Source organism: Acomys russatus, chromosome 2 (assembly GCF_903995435.1).
Source record: "Acomys russatus chromosome 2, mAcoRus1.1, whole genome shotgun sequence".
Lineage (NCBI taxonomy): Eukaryota > Metazoa > Chordata > Mammalia > Rodentia > Muridae > Acomys > Acomys russatus.
This window is the reverse complement of record NC_067138.1, coordinates 35,487,532-35,504,583: the sequence shown is the minus strand read 5'-3', so window position 1 is coordinate 35,504,583 and position 17,052 is coordinate 35,487,532.

The following is a 17,052-nucleotide window of genomic DNA, read 5'->3' as shown; positions in this document are numbered from 1 at the left end:
TACTGTGGGCGTAGCCTTAACTGGGATGAGAGCAGAGTAGCTGCAGGGAAAGTAAAATTAGAATGGTTCTCCTGGGTACATACCCAAAGGAATTGAGTCAACAAAGGTACCACGCTGGGCAGTGATGGCCCAACACTCCGGAGGCAGAGGCAAGTGGCTCTCTGTAAATTCAAGGCCAACTTCAGCTGTAGAGTTAAGGACAGCCAAGGCTACACACTGAAACCCTGTTTCAAACAAACAAATAAATAAAAACAGTGGTACCTATAAACGTTTATTGTGGCACCGGTATTCACAATACTTAAGTCCAGAAAGACAAGTATGACATGTCTTCTCCTTAGAAACCTAGATTAAAATTAAAGATGGAAGCTGGGCGTGGTGGCACACGCCTTTAATCCTACCGTTTGAGGAGGCAGAGGCAGGTGGATCACTGAGTTCCAGGCCAGCCTGGTCTGCAAAGCGAGTCCAGGACAGCCAGGGCTATACAGAGAAACCCTGTCTCACAAGCAAACAAAAAGATGGAGGAACAGTTGGGTGGTAGAGCACTTGCCTGCCCTGAGCTTGATACCCTTAACACTTGGCGGGGGTGGCATGAGATAGAAGTGGAACTGACTTATAAGGAGAAACAGCAAGAGTAAATACTGGGGTAAACATGACCTTTGTTTGTTTGAGACGGGGTTTCTCTGTGTGTGTCCCTGGCTATCCTTGAACTCTCAGAGATCAGCCTGCCTCTGCCTTCCAAGTGCTGGGATTAAAGGCCTGCGCCACCACCCTCACCTATGCTCGAAATTTTATTCAGGCATAAAGTGTGATAATGAAACCTTTGTGTATGGCTAATACTAGCTATAAAAAATTAAATTCGATAATGTACAGAGACTGTATATCAACCAGTCTCATAATTGATAATCAACAGACGCAAGCTATTCTGACACCCCTCCTCCTTACCAGAAGTTAAGAAACAGTGTTAGCCCTCTGTGGTAGTACATACAGGCCTTCAACCCTAGCAATCAAAAGGCAGAGGTAGTGATCGCTGCAAGAAAGGTCAGTCTGGTCTACACAGCAAGATGTCCACACAGAACTTGTTGGGTATTTCCTTCAGCATCACCTTAAGTATATTTTTAAGTTCATTTTTAGTGTCCTTCCCCCGCTTAGTCATTCCAGTTTTATCTGTTTTAAAATGTATGAAATTCTGGCCGATGTGGTGACCCACACCTTAATCCCAGCACTTGGGAGACAGAGCAGGTGGATCTCTGAGTTTGAGTCCACCCTGATCTACATACTGGGTTCCAGGTCAGCCAGGGCTATGTAGAAAGACACTATCTCAAAAACAAACAAAGTATAAAATTTCTTTTGGGGGGGGGGTGTTTTGTTTTTGTTTTTGTTCTTCAAGACAAGGTTTCTCTGTGTAGCCTTGGCTGTCTTCCTAGACTCACTTTGTAGACCAGGCTGGCCACACACTTGCAGCGATCCGCCTGCCTCTGGAGTGCTGGGATTAAAGGCGTGGACCACCACACCCGGCTAAAATTTCTTTCTACATTTAGAAAATTTGGCATTTTCTGCAGAACCTATTGTGCATGACCTAAAATCATGTTCTTGTGGCTAAAAAACTGTTAACCTCTACAACATTTCTTGAAGTAATTATTTTGATTGTTTCCATATTCGTTTTCAGGAAAGGAAAAAAAAAAAACCTACAGAGGTTCTTTGAGCCACAAGTCTGTTTTCCAAAAAGCCAGGTTTGTTTGTTTGTTTTTAACCTGTTCTGCTTACCCACAAGCTGAGGCAGTTATTGTTAGAGCCCAAGGCTAATCTGGGCAGGGTATAAAACTCTGTTTAAACTGAAGTTAGACCCAGCAGGCATACTTCTTGTCCCTGGGTCTTTGCCCTGCCCTCTTTTTGTAGACCTCTGAGATGCCTAATTTTTGTACTCAATAGCTCTGTCCTCTAAACAAGACAGTAGATTTGGTTACCAGTTTCAGGACTGAGCCCAGATCCTCCTGCATAAGGGCTGCATCTCTTAGCTGTTTCCTGGCCACAGTTTCAGGCTTTGTTTTTTGAGATTCTCAGTAGGTTTCCTGTGCTTGTCTTGAGTTTACAACTCCTGCCGTAGCTTCTGAGGAAGCTGGGATAGTACAGGCCTGCACTACCAGGCCCAGCTGTGTTCGTCTTTTCATGGTCAACTCAGAGGTTTAGAGACATATATAGTAGGGTCTTGGTAAGTGTTAATGTGATAGATGGGTAGGAAAAGTGCCCCAGTAAATAACTAGGCCTTTTTGCTAAGGTTTTGAGACAAGATTTGATATGAACTTGTTATGTAGCTCAGAATGGTATTAAACTCACAGAGATCCACCTGCCTCTGCCTCCTGAGTGCTGGGCACTTACAGAAGAGAAAGCAGGTAGAGTAGAGCTCTTATGTGTCCCTGCCCTCATCACACACATGCCCTGTATGTCATATTCTAGTTCCTTGTCATGATATGTTTGTCACTAGTGAGTCAATGTTGAGGTCTTATTATTAATTAAGTATACTTTAGCTGGGCGTGGTGGTGCACGCCTTTAATCCTGCTACCAGGAGGCAAAGGCAGGTTGATCGCCATGAGTTCGAGGCCAGCCTGGTCTACAAAGTCAGTCCAGCACAGCCAAGGCTAACACAGAGAAACCCTGTCTCAAAAAAAAAAACAAAAACAAAAAAACAAAAAACCACCACCAACAACAACAAAAAAGTATATACTGTATTCAGATTTTCTGAGTTTCTACCTAATGCCTGTTTGGTTTCGTTTTTTGTTTTGTTTTGTTTTTCTGAGACCAAGGTTTCTCTGTGTGGCCTTGGCTGTCCTGGACTCACTTTGTAGAACAGGCTGGCCATGAACTTACAGTGATCCACCTGCCTCTGCTCTGAGTGCTGGAATTAAAGGCGCGCACTCCCACGCCCGCCTCTTGTTCAGTTTCCAACCTTGCCTTGTTTTTCATGACTGACAGTTTTAAAGAAAGCTGATAAAGCTGGGCATGGTAGTGCACGCCTTTCATCCCAGCACTCCAGAGGCAGAGGCAGGTGAATCTGTTGAGTTCCAGGACAGCCTGGTCAGCAGAGAGTTCCAGGACAGCCAGGGCTATTACACAGAGGAAAACCAATTAAACAAAAAAGAAAGAAAGCTGGTGAAATGTTTTGTAGGCTACCCTTCTTTAGGAATTTGATGGGGTTGTGTATTTATTTATTTGGATTTACTTAATGTGTAGAGTACTTTGCCTGCGTGTATGTGTGTGTACCGTGTGCTTGCCTGGTGCCCACAGAGGTCGGAGAGCACCGATCAGGTCCGCTAGGACTGGAGCTACAGATGGTTGTAAGCTGCTGTAGGTGCTGGGAATCAAACCTTTGCAAGAGCTTTTTACTTTTTCTTTTTTTTTTAAAGATATATTTATTTAATGTATATGAGTGCTGCATTTGCATGTACACCTGCAGGCCAGAAGAGGGCATCAGATCTCTGTCTAGATGGGTCTGAGCCACCATGTGGTTGCTGGGAATTGAGCTCAGGACCTCTGGAAAAAATAGTGTTCCTTTTTTTTTAGGGGGGAGGGTGGGTTTCAAGACAGTGTTTCTCTTGTAGTCTTGTAGTACTGGCTGTCATGGACTCAATTTGTAGACCAGGCTGGCCTCGAACTCACAGAGATCTGCCTGCATCTGCCTCCAAAGTGCTGGGATTAAAGGCATATGCCACCACTCTGACAAACAGTGCTTTTAACCTCTCAGCCATCTCTCCAGCCCTCAGCAGGTATTCTTAATTGCTAAGCCAACTTTCTAGCCCTGCTTTTTTCTAGTTATGGTTGGGTTTGTGTAAGATGCATTTTTTTCTGTCTTTTTTTTTTTTTTTAAGATATTTATATATTTGTTTGTTTGTCTATTTATTTATTTATTATTTATATGAATACAATGTCTTCATGTACACCAGAAGAGGGCATCGGGTCATAATACAGATGGTTGTGAGCCACCCTGTGGGTGCTGGGAATTGAACTCAGGACCTCTGAAGGAGCAGCCAATGCTCTTAACTACTGAGCCATCTCTCCAGTCCCTTAAGATGCATTTTTTGTTTGGTTGGTTTTTTTTGTTTTGTTTTTCGAGACAGGGTTTCTATGTGTAGCCTTGGTCATCCTGGACTCACTTTGTAGACCAGGCTGGCCTTGAACTCACAGAGATCCGCCTACCTCTGCCTCCCGAGTGCTGGGATTAAAGGTGTGCGCCACCACACCCGGCTTTAAGATGCATTTTTATTTCATTGAATTAACGTGTCTACTGCCATGGTTTATCACAATTGGTGCTGGCTTTGATCACTTGTCTGAGGCAGTCTTTGGTGTTATAAAGTTAGTCTTTTTCCCCATCCTTATCTGTGCTCTTTGGAAGAAGTCAGTATGTGCAACTCATCTTTAAGGATCGAGGAAATAATCTCTCTTCTCCTTTAAATTGAAGTATCCACATTAGTAGTTTCCTGCATTGAAGATTTGTTGCTGTTTAATTTACATAATACAGCACTTAATCTTGTTGCTCAAACTGTATAAAGCTTTGATCTTTATTTTTTAATTAATTAATTTATTATTTATATAGTATTCTGTCCTCATATGTGTCTACATGACAGAAGAGGGCACCAGATCTCATTAAAGATTTATTTATTATGTATACAATGTTCTTCCTGCACTCTAGAAGAGGGCACCAGATCTCATTACAGATGCTTGGGAGCCACCATGTGGTTGCTGGGAGTTGAACTCAGGATCTTTGGAAGAACAGCCAATGCTCTTACCCTCTGAGCCATCTCTCTAGCCATGATCTTTATATTTTTAATGCTTTTTAAATCTTGAAACTAAGAAAAAATGAATTTTGTATATTTATAATTATGTCTCACATAATAAGGAAACTTGAGGTATGCTTCAATAGGAGCAAGACCTACGCTCCATGTCTGGGCTACCTCAGCACTGCCTGGAGTTGAAGGGAATGCTTTGCCCATCTAATAAAGCCTGCTAAGCCACAGTGACCACACATGCTCATAATCCACCAGGAGGGGGAAGCAGGAGGATTAGAAAGTCAAGGAAACTTAACAGACAAGGCCTGTAGCACCTTTACAAGCCCTCTGGCCATGCGCTCTTGTTCACACGTGTGCCCTCACTAAGGTGCCCGTCCAGCCATGCGCTCTTGTTCACACGTGTGCCCTCACTAAGGTGCCCGTCCAGCCATGCACTCTTGTTCACACGTGTGCCCTCACTAAGGTGCCCGTCCAGCCATGCGCTCTTGTTCACACGTGTGCCCTCACTAAGGTGCCCGTCCAGCCATGCGCTCTTGTTCACACGTGTGCCCTCACTAAGGTGCCCGTCCAGCCATGCGCTCTTGTTCACACGTGTGCCCTCACTAAGGTGCCCGTCCAGCCATGCGCTCTTGTTCACACGTGTGCCCTCACTAAGGTGCCCGTCCAGCCATGCGCTCTTGTTCACACGTGTGCCCTCACTAAGGTGCCCGTCCAGCCATGCGCTCTTGTTCACACGTGTGCCCTCACTAAGGTGCCCGTCCAGCCATGCGCTCTTGTTCACACGTGTGCCCTCACTAAGGTGCCCGTCCAGCCATGCGCTCTTGTTCACACGTGTGCCCTCACTAAGGTGCCCGTCCAGCCATGCGCTCTTGTTCACACGTGTGCCCTCACTAAGGTGCCCGTCCAGCCATGTGCTCTTGTTCACACGTGTGCCCTCACTAAGGTGCCCATCCAGCCATGTGCTCTTGTTCACACGTGTGCCCTCACTAAGGTGCCCGTCCAGCCATGCGCTCTTGTTCACACGTGTGCCCTCACTAAGGTGCCCGTCCAGCCATGCGCTCTTGTTCACACGTGTGCCCTCACTAAGGTGCCCATCCAGCCATGCGCTCTTGTTCACACGTGTGCCCTCACTAAGGTGCCCGTCCAGCCATGCGCTCTTGTTCACACGTGTGCCCTCACTAAGGTGCCCGTCCAGCCATGCGCTCTTGTTCACACGTGTGCCCTCACTAAGGTGCCCATCACTCTTGTTCACACAAACACTAAGGTGCCCATCACTCGTGTTCACACAAACACTAAGGTGCCCATCACTCGTGTTCACACAAACACTAAGGTGTTTGACCTTTCATCCTTCCACTGCACCCTCTCTATCCCCTGCCATTTATCCGTTCACATTCCTCTTCCAGAAAGCTGTCTGCCTGCCTGCACTGAGGTATTTGGGACTTGGAAGCTGTGCTTACCTCCACCAATGCCCTTACTGGCCTGCTCAGAGCAGCACTGGTCTGGAGTCTGCCAACCCAGCCTGCATGAGGTAAAAGCTGGCAGCAGAGGAGTATGCACCATCCTGGGAACCAAGGTCTGTGGGAAACTTTGAGCAGGTCCCTTGATAGGCTCAGCAGTGTCTTGCCCTCTGGAAGGAGAGATGCTCCTGACATCTCGGATGACAAAAGCCTGGCCTTTTAGTAGGTGTGCCCCTGCCTCTGTGGACTTGTCCTAGGAGTTAAGGTAGAAAGTCACCCCAGCTCTTGGGCGATGGAAGCAGGACTATCAGAAGGTTAAAGTCATCCTTGCCTACAAGTTCCTGCCTAAAAGCAAACAAAACAAAGAAAAAGGAAAAACAAGGCAGGCCTAGTGAGGCAAGAGCTAGAACACAGTGCAGGGACACTGGGTGTGCTTATCGGCCTTGCTGATGCTCCATGGGGAAAAGAACATGTTTGCAGAGTGTGATTCCAGAAGATGCAGGGAGAAGCCCAGTAGGGGACAGGTGCACCAGCCATTATCAGCACTTAGCAATAAGTTATCTCAGGGCCAGTGAGACACCTGCTGGAAGTCTGACCTGAGTTCACAGGTTGTTCTCTGACACAGAGGCAAGTGTATGCACACACAACTTTTAAAGTCAAAATTATTTCTGCCCACAGGGTTTACATTCTATGGGGAAAGGCACATAATAAGTGGGTATCTTGCTAAGCAGTAAGGGGAAAAAATTAAGTAAGATGCTATCTTAGAGAGGAGTGGCCTGGGAAGGAAACAGACATTTTGTTCTTGAATTCATTACTGCAACAGATGCCAGTATGTATATTTTGACTCCTTGGAACGGCGTTCCTGTCAGGAAAGGGCAATGACAAACCTGTGCACAGTAGTGGTGACTAAGAGGGAAAGTAAGAGCAGGGCGAGGGACATGCTGTCTTGGATGTTAAGTGAAGGCCTCTGGTGTGATGTTTGAGCAGAGAATTATGAAGTCGGACGAAGTCATACAAATAAGGAGGAATGTTCCAGGTAGGGAAATGACCAGCCCAAAGGACCTCAGCATATTTACACAAGGAGAGCAGTGTGATTGGTGGAAGTGAGCAGGTGAGGTGCGTGTAGGAGAGACTGATAAGGATCTGCACTCTTTGACACACAGCCCCAAATAGGAATAGAACACAAGTAGGGTCTAGTTGGGAGACCAGTCCAGTGAGATGCGGGTCACTGGGAAATGGTGAGGTGCCCAATCCAGAACATATGTCAGAGGTGAGACCCCAGAGTCAGAGGCTAGCCAGAAGTGAGTAGCTTGTTCCTTGCTGTCAACATGATGAAATGTTTTAGACAACTTAAATGTTGAAAAGTTTCACTTGAATTTTATCACAGAAAGTTTGAAGTGTTCAGCAAAGTTGAAAGAATTTTATAATAATGAGGACTGGAGAGATGGCTCAGCGGGTAAGAGCACTGTTTGCTCTTCCAGAGGTCCTGAGTTCAATTCCCAGCAACCACACGGTGGCTCACAAATATCAATACTGAAATCTGATGCCCTCTTCTGGCTTGCAGGCGCACATGCAGAAAGAGTACTCATACATAAAATGAATAAATAAATCTTTAAAAAAAAAAAAAGCTTATAATGAATGCCCATGTACCCACAACCAGAAGCTACCATTGCCATTACCCTGTGTTTACTTTACCATTAATATTCTCATCCATTCTGTCTTATTTTGAGGAGAGTTTCATTCTTTCTTCCTTGATTTTTTTTTGGGGGGGGGGTGGTGGGGGCTTGAGTTTTGGTTTTTCAAGACAGGGGTTCTCTGTGTAGCCTCAACTGTCCTGGACCACCATGCCTAACTAGATTGGGCATCTTTTTTTCTTATTAATTTATTCATATTACATTTCAATTGTTATCCCCTCCCTTGTATCCTCCCATTCCTCCCTCCCTTCCATTTTCCCCCTACTCCCCTCCCCTATGACTGTGACTGAGGGGGACCTCCTCTCCCTGTATATGATCATAGGGTATCAAGTCTCTTCTTGGTGGCCTGCTATCCTTCCTGTGGGTGCTACCAGGCCTCCCCATCCAGAGGACGTGGGCATTCTTAAACTGAGTGTGTCGACACATGCCTTTCATCCCAGCTCTGGGAAGTGGAAGCAGGAGGATTCTGAGTTTGAGGCCAGCATGTTCTACAGAGCTGAGTACCACTATATCCAGGGCTATACAAAGAAACACCTTGAATAAACAAACAAATAGACAGATCAAGCGTGGTGATGCGCCCCTATAGTCCCAGCTCTAAGGAGGTAAAACAGGAGTACCAGTTCAAGGTCCTAGAACCTTGTCTACATTTTGAGTTTGAGGACAGCCTGCACTACATGTGACCCTGTCTCAAAAAGGTTTACATCCTTTCTGATGTTTCAGGCTGAAGGTACAGCAATAATGGGTGGTACATTTAGCATGTGTAACAACCCCCAGCACTGAAAAGTTACACTTTGTGTAAAGGTCTTTTTATTTTTAGAAACATCCCCCAAGATGGGTGTGGTGGCACACACCTGTAATAGCAGCACTTAAGGAGGCAGAGGCAGATGGATCGCTGTGAGTTCGAGGCCAGCCTGGTCTACAAAGTGAGTCCTGGACAGCCAGGGTTACACAGAGAAACCCTGTCTTGAAAAACCAAAAAAAGAAAAAGAATGCCCAATTTTACGTTTGTGTGTAGGCGAGTTTAAGTTTGTGCATGGCTGCTTTGGCAAGAGATCACCTCCAAAAACCTTGTAGGTCTGTGTGATCTGGCTGGAATATAGTCACACCTTTAATTCTAGGAGACAGAGGCAAGCCGACCTCTTGAGTTCAAGGCCAGCCTGGTATAGAGCAAGTTTCAAGTACAGAAAAGCTTAGGCCCAGGTGTGGTGGTATAGGCCTTTAATCTCCTCACTCAGGAGACAGGTGTGCCGATTTCAAGTTCTGATCAGTGTGGTTGAGTCAGTGTGTTGAGAGCAGTGCGGTGGAGTTGAGTTGGTGGCGGAATTCAGAGGCATTTTACAGGGAGAGTTTTACAGAGACAGGTGAAGACAGAATGAGCCAGAGAATGAGAAATAGCAAGAATATTAGAACAGACTGCTAGAGTTAGTTTGAGGCCAAGCAGAGCAATTCTCTTAGAACCTGAGAGAAGCCAGATTGAATCAATCAGCTTGAATAGGAGTTTGAGCCAGAACAGCTGAGTTGAACAAGCCAGCCAAAGCTCAGAAAAAACAAGAAAGGGTGAGTTTATTCAGCAGTAATTCTCAGAGACTGAAAATATTCTAGGCCTAGAAGTTAGGGGTGTGTGTGTGTACATGTGTGTAGAGGCAGTCAGCATTGGGTATCTTTCATGGGATAAGGGGAGTACTTTCTTCCCACCTCTTCCTCCTGGCCCACCATCCCCAGAAAGGCCAGATGTATCAGCCTACCTGTCACTCAGTAGTGCCACTTTGGCAACAGTGATATTTTGGGGACTAGAGCTACCTGAGAAGCCTACTGTATCTCTGGGGTCACTGTTGTGAGATGTTTACCTGAAGGAACAGCTCACCTGCTGTATTAAAGTGCATGACTTGACAAAGCAGAGAGGCTGTCAGTGTGTAACACACACCATTCTGCCACGTGTTCCCATACACCAAACTGTATTCCTTTGTCATGTAGTCATGTACAACTGAAAGAACCCTGAGATGAACCCCACTTGTCCTTACACAGACCAGCTGCCCTGACTGTCCTACCTCACTCATTGAGGGCGTCGTGGCTGCTTTTTTATCCGCCTGTATCTCCCACTGAAAGCACTTTATTGCATTTATCTGGTACCTAGCATTGCATCTGGCTAGCACTAGTCAGGGAGTGAAAATTCAGTTGAAAGCCAGGAATAGTGGTGAAAGAAGTGCGCTGCAAGTTCCAGGCCAGCCTGGTCAGCATATCATATTTCAAGCCAGCCAGGCTGACATAGCAAGGCCCTCTCTTAAACTAACCAAAAAACAAAAAACAGGATCAGGCATGGTGGTGCATGCCTTTAGTTCCTGTGCTTTGGAAGCAGGGGCAGGCCTCTGAGTTTGAGGCCAACCTATTCTCTATAGTGAGTTCCCTGCCTGCCAGGCGGACTACAGGAGAGATACTCTGTCACAAAAACTAAACAGAACAACAGCAACAGCAACAAAAAAAGCAGTTTTTAAAAATTGAACTGAAGGCGTATTTCCACTTTGCAGGTTCTTCCCAAACCCTTGCTAAGGCCTTCCTCTACCATGAGCGTGCTTTGTAATGTCTAGTACAGAGCAACCCTGTCTACCCTCGTTACACATGACTCAAGTATTGTGATGTTTCTTAATAAAGTGAACGTTTTTTTAAAATTTTATTTATTATATATACAGTATGCATCCGATCACATTATAGATGGTTGTGAGCCACCATGTGGTTGCTGGGAATTGAACTCAGGACCTCTGCAAGAGCAGTCAAGTGCTCTTAACCACTGAGCCATCTTCCCAGCCCCCAAAGTGAACATTTTTGAGAAGCTATAATCTGTTTTCTATCTTACGGTGTTTGCCCGTTGCATCACTTAGTCGTGTCTGTAAAGGGGAAACAGGGTACACCCAAGACCCCAGAGTAGTGAGGCAGAAGGAGATGGAGCACTGTAAGCCTCCTCCTGGGCTGCTCTAGTTTTCTCTCCACACAAGTAGTTTGGTGGAGCATTAACTCATGGGCTCGGCTGCTGCCTGATGTTTTTGGCCCTCAAGAGGTAGATTCGTGTGTATCTGTTCCCTTGAATCCTAGATGACAGTAAGAATAAAATACAACAGGCCTTTGTCCTTCAGGTCCTGTGTTCTTTTTTTTAAAAAAAAATTTTTTTTTTCGAGACAGGGTTTCCCTGTGTACCTCATGCTGTCCTGGACTTGCTCTTTAGACCAAGCTGGCCTCAAACTCATAGAGATCCACCTGCCTCTGCGTGCTGACAGATTATAGTAACGGAGCTGAGAAGAAAGGAAGAAAGAATAGGGCATCTGCCAAAACAGCTGTCACATGTCCCAGCTTCTGGCCTTGAGAGATGGCTCAGTGGTAAGAGCATTAGCTGTTCTTCCAGAGGACCTGATTTTGAATCCCAGCAACCACATGGCAGCTCACAACGTCCCTAACTCCAGATCCAGGGGATCTGACTCCCTCACACACACATACAAGCAGGCAGAAAACGAATGTACATTTAAAAGTAATAATTTTTTTAAGAGGTCCCAGCTTCTACTGGCTCATTTGTTCGTGTTTCAGAAAACCCAAAGAAGCCTTTCTAGCTTCCAGTCACCAGCAAGGATTCGACAGCCATCAGCCAGGGAGCAGAGGGGACAGTCTGGACTGAGCCACAAGTACTTAAAGCACTGTCCTTTTGGAGGTTGCTCTGTGTATTTTTATGCTAATTACTGTTTGCTGCCTCTGCCTCACCTGTACCTTGCCTAAGAGCCTAACCTGTTTGACCAATAAAAGGCCATCACACCTGGGCAGGGCAAATGAGATAGGCGTGGCTAAGGTTCCAGCATTTGGGGGGAGGGGGGGGAGGAGAGGAAGAAGGAGGCTGCGCTATGGGATAGGTGGAGGAGAAGCACGTCGCTGGCGTGGATGTGGATGGAGACTTGGTCCAGATGCTGATATTTAGCAAGTATTTGGGATTATGGGTGGGAGGTAGCTTGATAGAAATAATTAGAAGCAGATGGCATGGGATTGGGACAGGGATTCCATAACCTGCCGCACTATGGGAAGTAGTTTACGGGATTACTATCTGCCCTGCCCCAGATTAAGGCTATTTTAAAATATAACAGGTGTCTGTGTCTTGATTGCTAGTGGGTTAGAAAATACTGCCGTAATAATAATTACAGGCCTAATAATGAACATTATTAGGCCATACTGTTAAAATAACTGCAACACTGAAACACAAACTGTGTTCACTGTGAATTGTTCTTCATCATGGCAACAGTTCTGGCTTGCTTTGACCTTGTAAAGATCCCTAATTACATTATGACTATCTGGTGGTGTGAATAGGTAAGGCGCTCCCCCACCCCCACCCCACCCCCGTAGACTCACGTATTTGGATGCTTGGCTCATAGGGGGCAGCACTGTTAGGAGGTGTGGCCTTGTTGGAGGAGGTGTGTCGCTGTGGGGATGGAGCTTCCAGGTCTCCTGTGCTCAACCTCTGCCCAGACTGACACACAGTCTCCCTACACTGCCTGCAGATCCAGATGTAGAACTCTCGGCTCCTCCAGCACCATGTCTGCCTGCACGCTGCCATGCTTCCCGCCGTGATGATAATGGACTAAACCTCTGAACTGTAAGCCAGTGCCAGTTAAATGTGGTGTCTCTTTGCAGCAATAAAACCCTAACTAAGACACTATCCAAAAGTATTTGCACCACGCATAGTTGTCTTTCAGAGGTTTTTTGTTTTTGGGTTTTTGTTTTTGTTTTTTGTTTTTTTTCCTTAAAAAGTAAGGGTGTGTGTGTGCGCGCGTGCGTGCGTTCATGTGTGTTCCTTCAGGAATACAGTGACCTGGGTACCACTAGACAAAAGCACAATGGCTGCCTATATAGTTAAAAATGTGCTTAGCCCAATGTGTGCTCATTTCCTATTGATTATTTGTGGGAATTGGACCTAGGCCTCCAGTGTGGTAGGTAAGTACTCTACCACTGAGCTGTTCCCCAGCTGTCTTTTGGCCAGGAGGAAGAGTCATACATTTAAATAGAACAGATAGCCTGTCCATACAATAAAATTAAATTAGTGGTTCATAGGCAGCTATGACTTCTAAGAAACAACGGTACATCTAAAGTGAAGGTGTAAGGGTCTGTTTCTTTGTATGCACACTCATAACTCACTTCTAGTTGATCGAATAATGCATTCTAATGAGTAAACTGTTAGGTACAAGTATGGTGCCAAGGATGTATGAGAGAGCTGGACATGGTGGCACAGCACTCGGGAAGCAGAGGCGGGTGGATATGTAAGTTTAAGCCCAGTTTGGTCTACAGAGTGAGTTCCAGAACAGCCAAGGCTGTCTTAAACAACAACAGAATGTATGTGGGGGAAAAATGTATGAGATAATCTGTTGTCAGAGAAGCTGATATCTTACCTCTAGGAGCTTCTAGTCCAGTCCTATTTTACCTTTTATTTTGAGACAGTGTCTCACTTAAGTTGCCCAGCTGGCCTTAAACTCACTGTGTAACCCAGGCAGATGTTAAGTTTGGAATCCTGCCTTAGCCTCTAAGGTAGCTAGAATTTCAGGCCTGTGCCAGCAGACCTGACTACTGTCTGAGGAGAGGTTTACAAGCTGTAATCTGAAAATTTGGAAACTGGATGAGTTTTGAAATTACACATTTTTTTAATGTTCTGAAAGCGCATAAGTGATGTATATTTATGCCATATTTCTTGATAGCCCAGCAGGGCCTGAAGTCCCCAACAGCCAAATATATAACATTTCTTTATTTAAAAAAAAATACATGTGTTTCTTGGGCAGGATGTGCATGTAGGTGCTAGGGATCAGAGCTCAGATCCTTGTGCTTGCATGCTAAGCACTTTAGCAAACTGAACCATTTCTCCAGCCCCTTCTGTTTTTCTTTCTTTTTTTAATGCTGGTGTTTTGCCTGCAGTGTGCACTACATACATGCAGTGCCTTCTGAGGCCAGAAGAGGGCATCCGACCCTTTGGAATTGGACTTACAGGTGGAGTGGCTGTATAGGTGTGCATGGATCTTGCCACAGATGCTGAGGTGTGACCAGAACCCGGGTTCTCTGGGAAACAGGCCAGCGCTCTCAGTGGCTGAGCCCTCGCTGCAGCCCGCCACCCCTGTCTTTGACTCTATTTAGTACTTCATGGTTACACAAGGACAAAACAGCAACAGAACATCAGCACAGGGAGAGGCACAAAGAATGTTGTGACAGCTGAGTTTTAGGTCAGTTAAGAAGGATTAAAAAAAAAATTTTAGCAGTAAATTTGTTGCCAAACTTTGCAGGGGTAGGAGGGGGTGATGGTGGTAGTGGGAATCTTAGTTTTAAGGGCTTTTTACACTTGAATATTGCAAATAAAGAATTATGGACTGACTTTTTTTCCCCTTGAGACAGGGTTTCTCTGTGTAGCCTTGGCTGTCCTGGAACTCACTCTGTACACGAGGCTGGCCTCAAACTCTGCGATCCGACTGCCTTTGTCTCCTGCGTGCTGGGATTAAAGGCCTGTGCCTCCACTGCCATGCTCTGAATTTAAAGTTTTTATTTTTACTGGTATGTATATAAGAGATTGTGGGAGCACCTGTGCCACAGCACACTTGTGGAGGGCTATGTTTAGGGGTCTGTTCACTTGTTCACCATGGGATCCAGAGATTGAATCCAGATAGTCAGGTTTTCATGGTAAACGAGCGCTCTTTTGGGGATTGGTTGGTTGGTTGGTCGCTTTTTTGTTTTTTGAGACAGGGTTTCTCTGTGTAGCCTTGGCTGTCCTGCACTTGCTTTATAGACCAGGCTGGCCTTGGACTCAGAGAGGTCTGCCTGCCTCTGCCTCCCCGAGTGCTAGGATTACTGACATGTGCCACCGGCTTATGGAAAGCACTTTAACACACACACACACACACACATACACACCCATGTGTTTGAATGCTTGGCCCATGGAGAGTGGCATGCATTAGGAGGTTTGGTCTTGTGGGAGGAAGTGTGTTACTGGGGGGCCGACTTTGAGGTCTCCTATGGTCAAGCTCTGCCCATTGTGAGACAGTCTCCTGCTGCCTGTGGATCAAGATGTAGAACTCTCTTTGGCTGTCATGCTTCCCACCGGGATGATAGTGGACTAAATCTCTGAAACTAAGCCAGTCCCAATTAAATATTTTCCTTCATAAGATATGCTTTGGTCATGGTGTCTCTTCACAGGAATAACACCCTAAGACAACCAGCCTGAGCTATCTGACACTGTCTCAAAAAATTAACTTTGGAGCCTAAGAAATGACTCAGTGGTTAGGAACCCTGCACTGGTTGATCTCCCAGAGGACCTGGGTTTGATTACATGGCAGTTCACAGCTGTCTGTAACCCTAGTCCCAGGAGTCCATCACCCTCTTTTGGCCTCCACAGTTACTGTGTGCAAATGGTATACAGACATACATGTAGGCTAAACACCCGTGCATTCTTCCCCCCCAAAAAGAAATAGATTGATTAAAGGAGAAAGTACTAGTTTGAAGTCCCTGTCTGTTTAAATTACTTTTTACTTTATATGATGTATGTATGTATAAACAAAAGGCTTTTAAAAAAAAGACAGGGCTGTGCTATGTAGCCCAAGCTGGCCTTGTATTTGGAGCAATGCTCTTGCCTCAGCAGTTCTTGAATATTGAGATTACAGATATTCACCCCCATGCCTCTAAAAGGAGTGTATACAGTGCTTATTAAACAGCTTTTTGCCCAAGCAATGTTAGACAGCAAGTGTTTTAGGAATGTTTTATTACTTTCAAGAATAATGACCATGAAGATAAAAGAATTCAACACATGTTAAAGGACATTTTATTTACTGACAGATTAAAAAACTGTAACTCTGGGCAGTGCAAAATGCACAGCTGACTCCATTATAAAGAACTGGTGTTAATACACAATGTTTAAGTAATGCTACGTGTTTTTGGCAAAGTGCTGTGCTGTTCATTCTGTATAAAACTGACCATCTCTGACCCAATCAGTATAAAAAAATTTATGTAAAAAAAACCCCAGAAAAACAATTAGATAGTGGCTCAAGAAAACAAGCTGCCGTTTATGCATAGATTGATGTACAGTATATAACCTAACCAAAATGTCCCTTTTAAGTTTCAAGTTGATGAGAAAAAAATTGTGCCCATAAACACATTACAAAGGCACATAGTACAACCTACAATACTTTTCAGTATCCATAGCTCATACCTTCCCTTCAGAAGGCAAATGTGTTCACAATTTTTACTAGAGGAAAAATAAAGCCACTTCTTAAAAATAACACACACAATTATTGACTAAAGTTCAAAACTTCTGGAGGAAAACAAAACACACACACACACCTGAGGCCCCCGAATACACACATCTAACCTCATCAAGCACTGTTTGTTTTTTACAAGTCCACCTAGAAAACAATACTAAAACATCAAGCAAGTACAGAGCCAAACTGGGCATTTAACAATTAGAAACATTTTTCAATTATTACAAGGAAACTTATCAATGCTACACAGAACAGCATCCATTTAGCTGCCTTCCTCTGAATAGTAATGTCTCTTCTACATAAAAGGTACTGCTGCAAATAAGAAAAGACACTATTCTTGGTGCCTCTTCTGCACCTAATTCCTGGCATCTCTGCACCTAAGCCACTTGAATTGGTGTTGTATTTCAAGAGACACTGGCCTATGACAAAGACGACAACACTGTGTCATATGTAGATTTGTTAAATAGACAAGCATTCATGTAAAATTTTTCAACATTAGAATTAAGTAGCTAGGGTTGCCATTTATATTACATCAGAAGCTGATGGCATGAAACTACCTAACTTTAAAGAATATAAAGGTGATAGTATCTATAGGCCTTATAAAATAAAAGGATAACTCAAGGCAACAATGGAAACACATACTAGTATCTCCCAGTCCAAGGAGCAGTCTCCTAAGTGTCTCTAAAACAAAAAAAGGTAGAAATTTTTCCTACTAGTCTATTTAAATGTCTATCTTCTAGTTGTAGTCCTTCATACTTTTGTTTCGAACTCAAAGAAAATGAAGATAAAGAAGATACCCTCCATTGTTTTTTTTTTTAAGAGTATACAAAGACTATGCCTCTGTGAGAACAGAGCAAAATAGCAA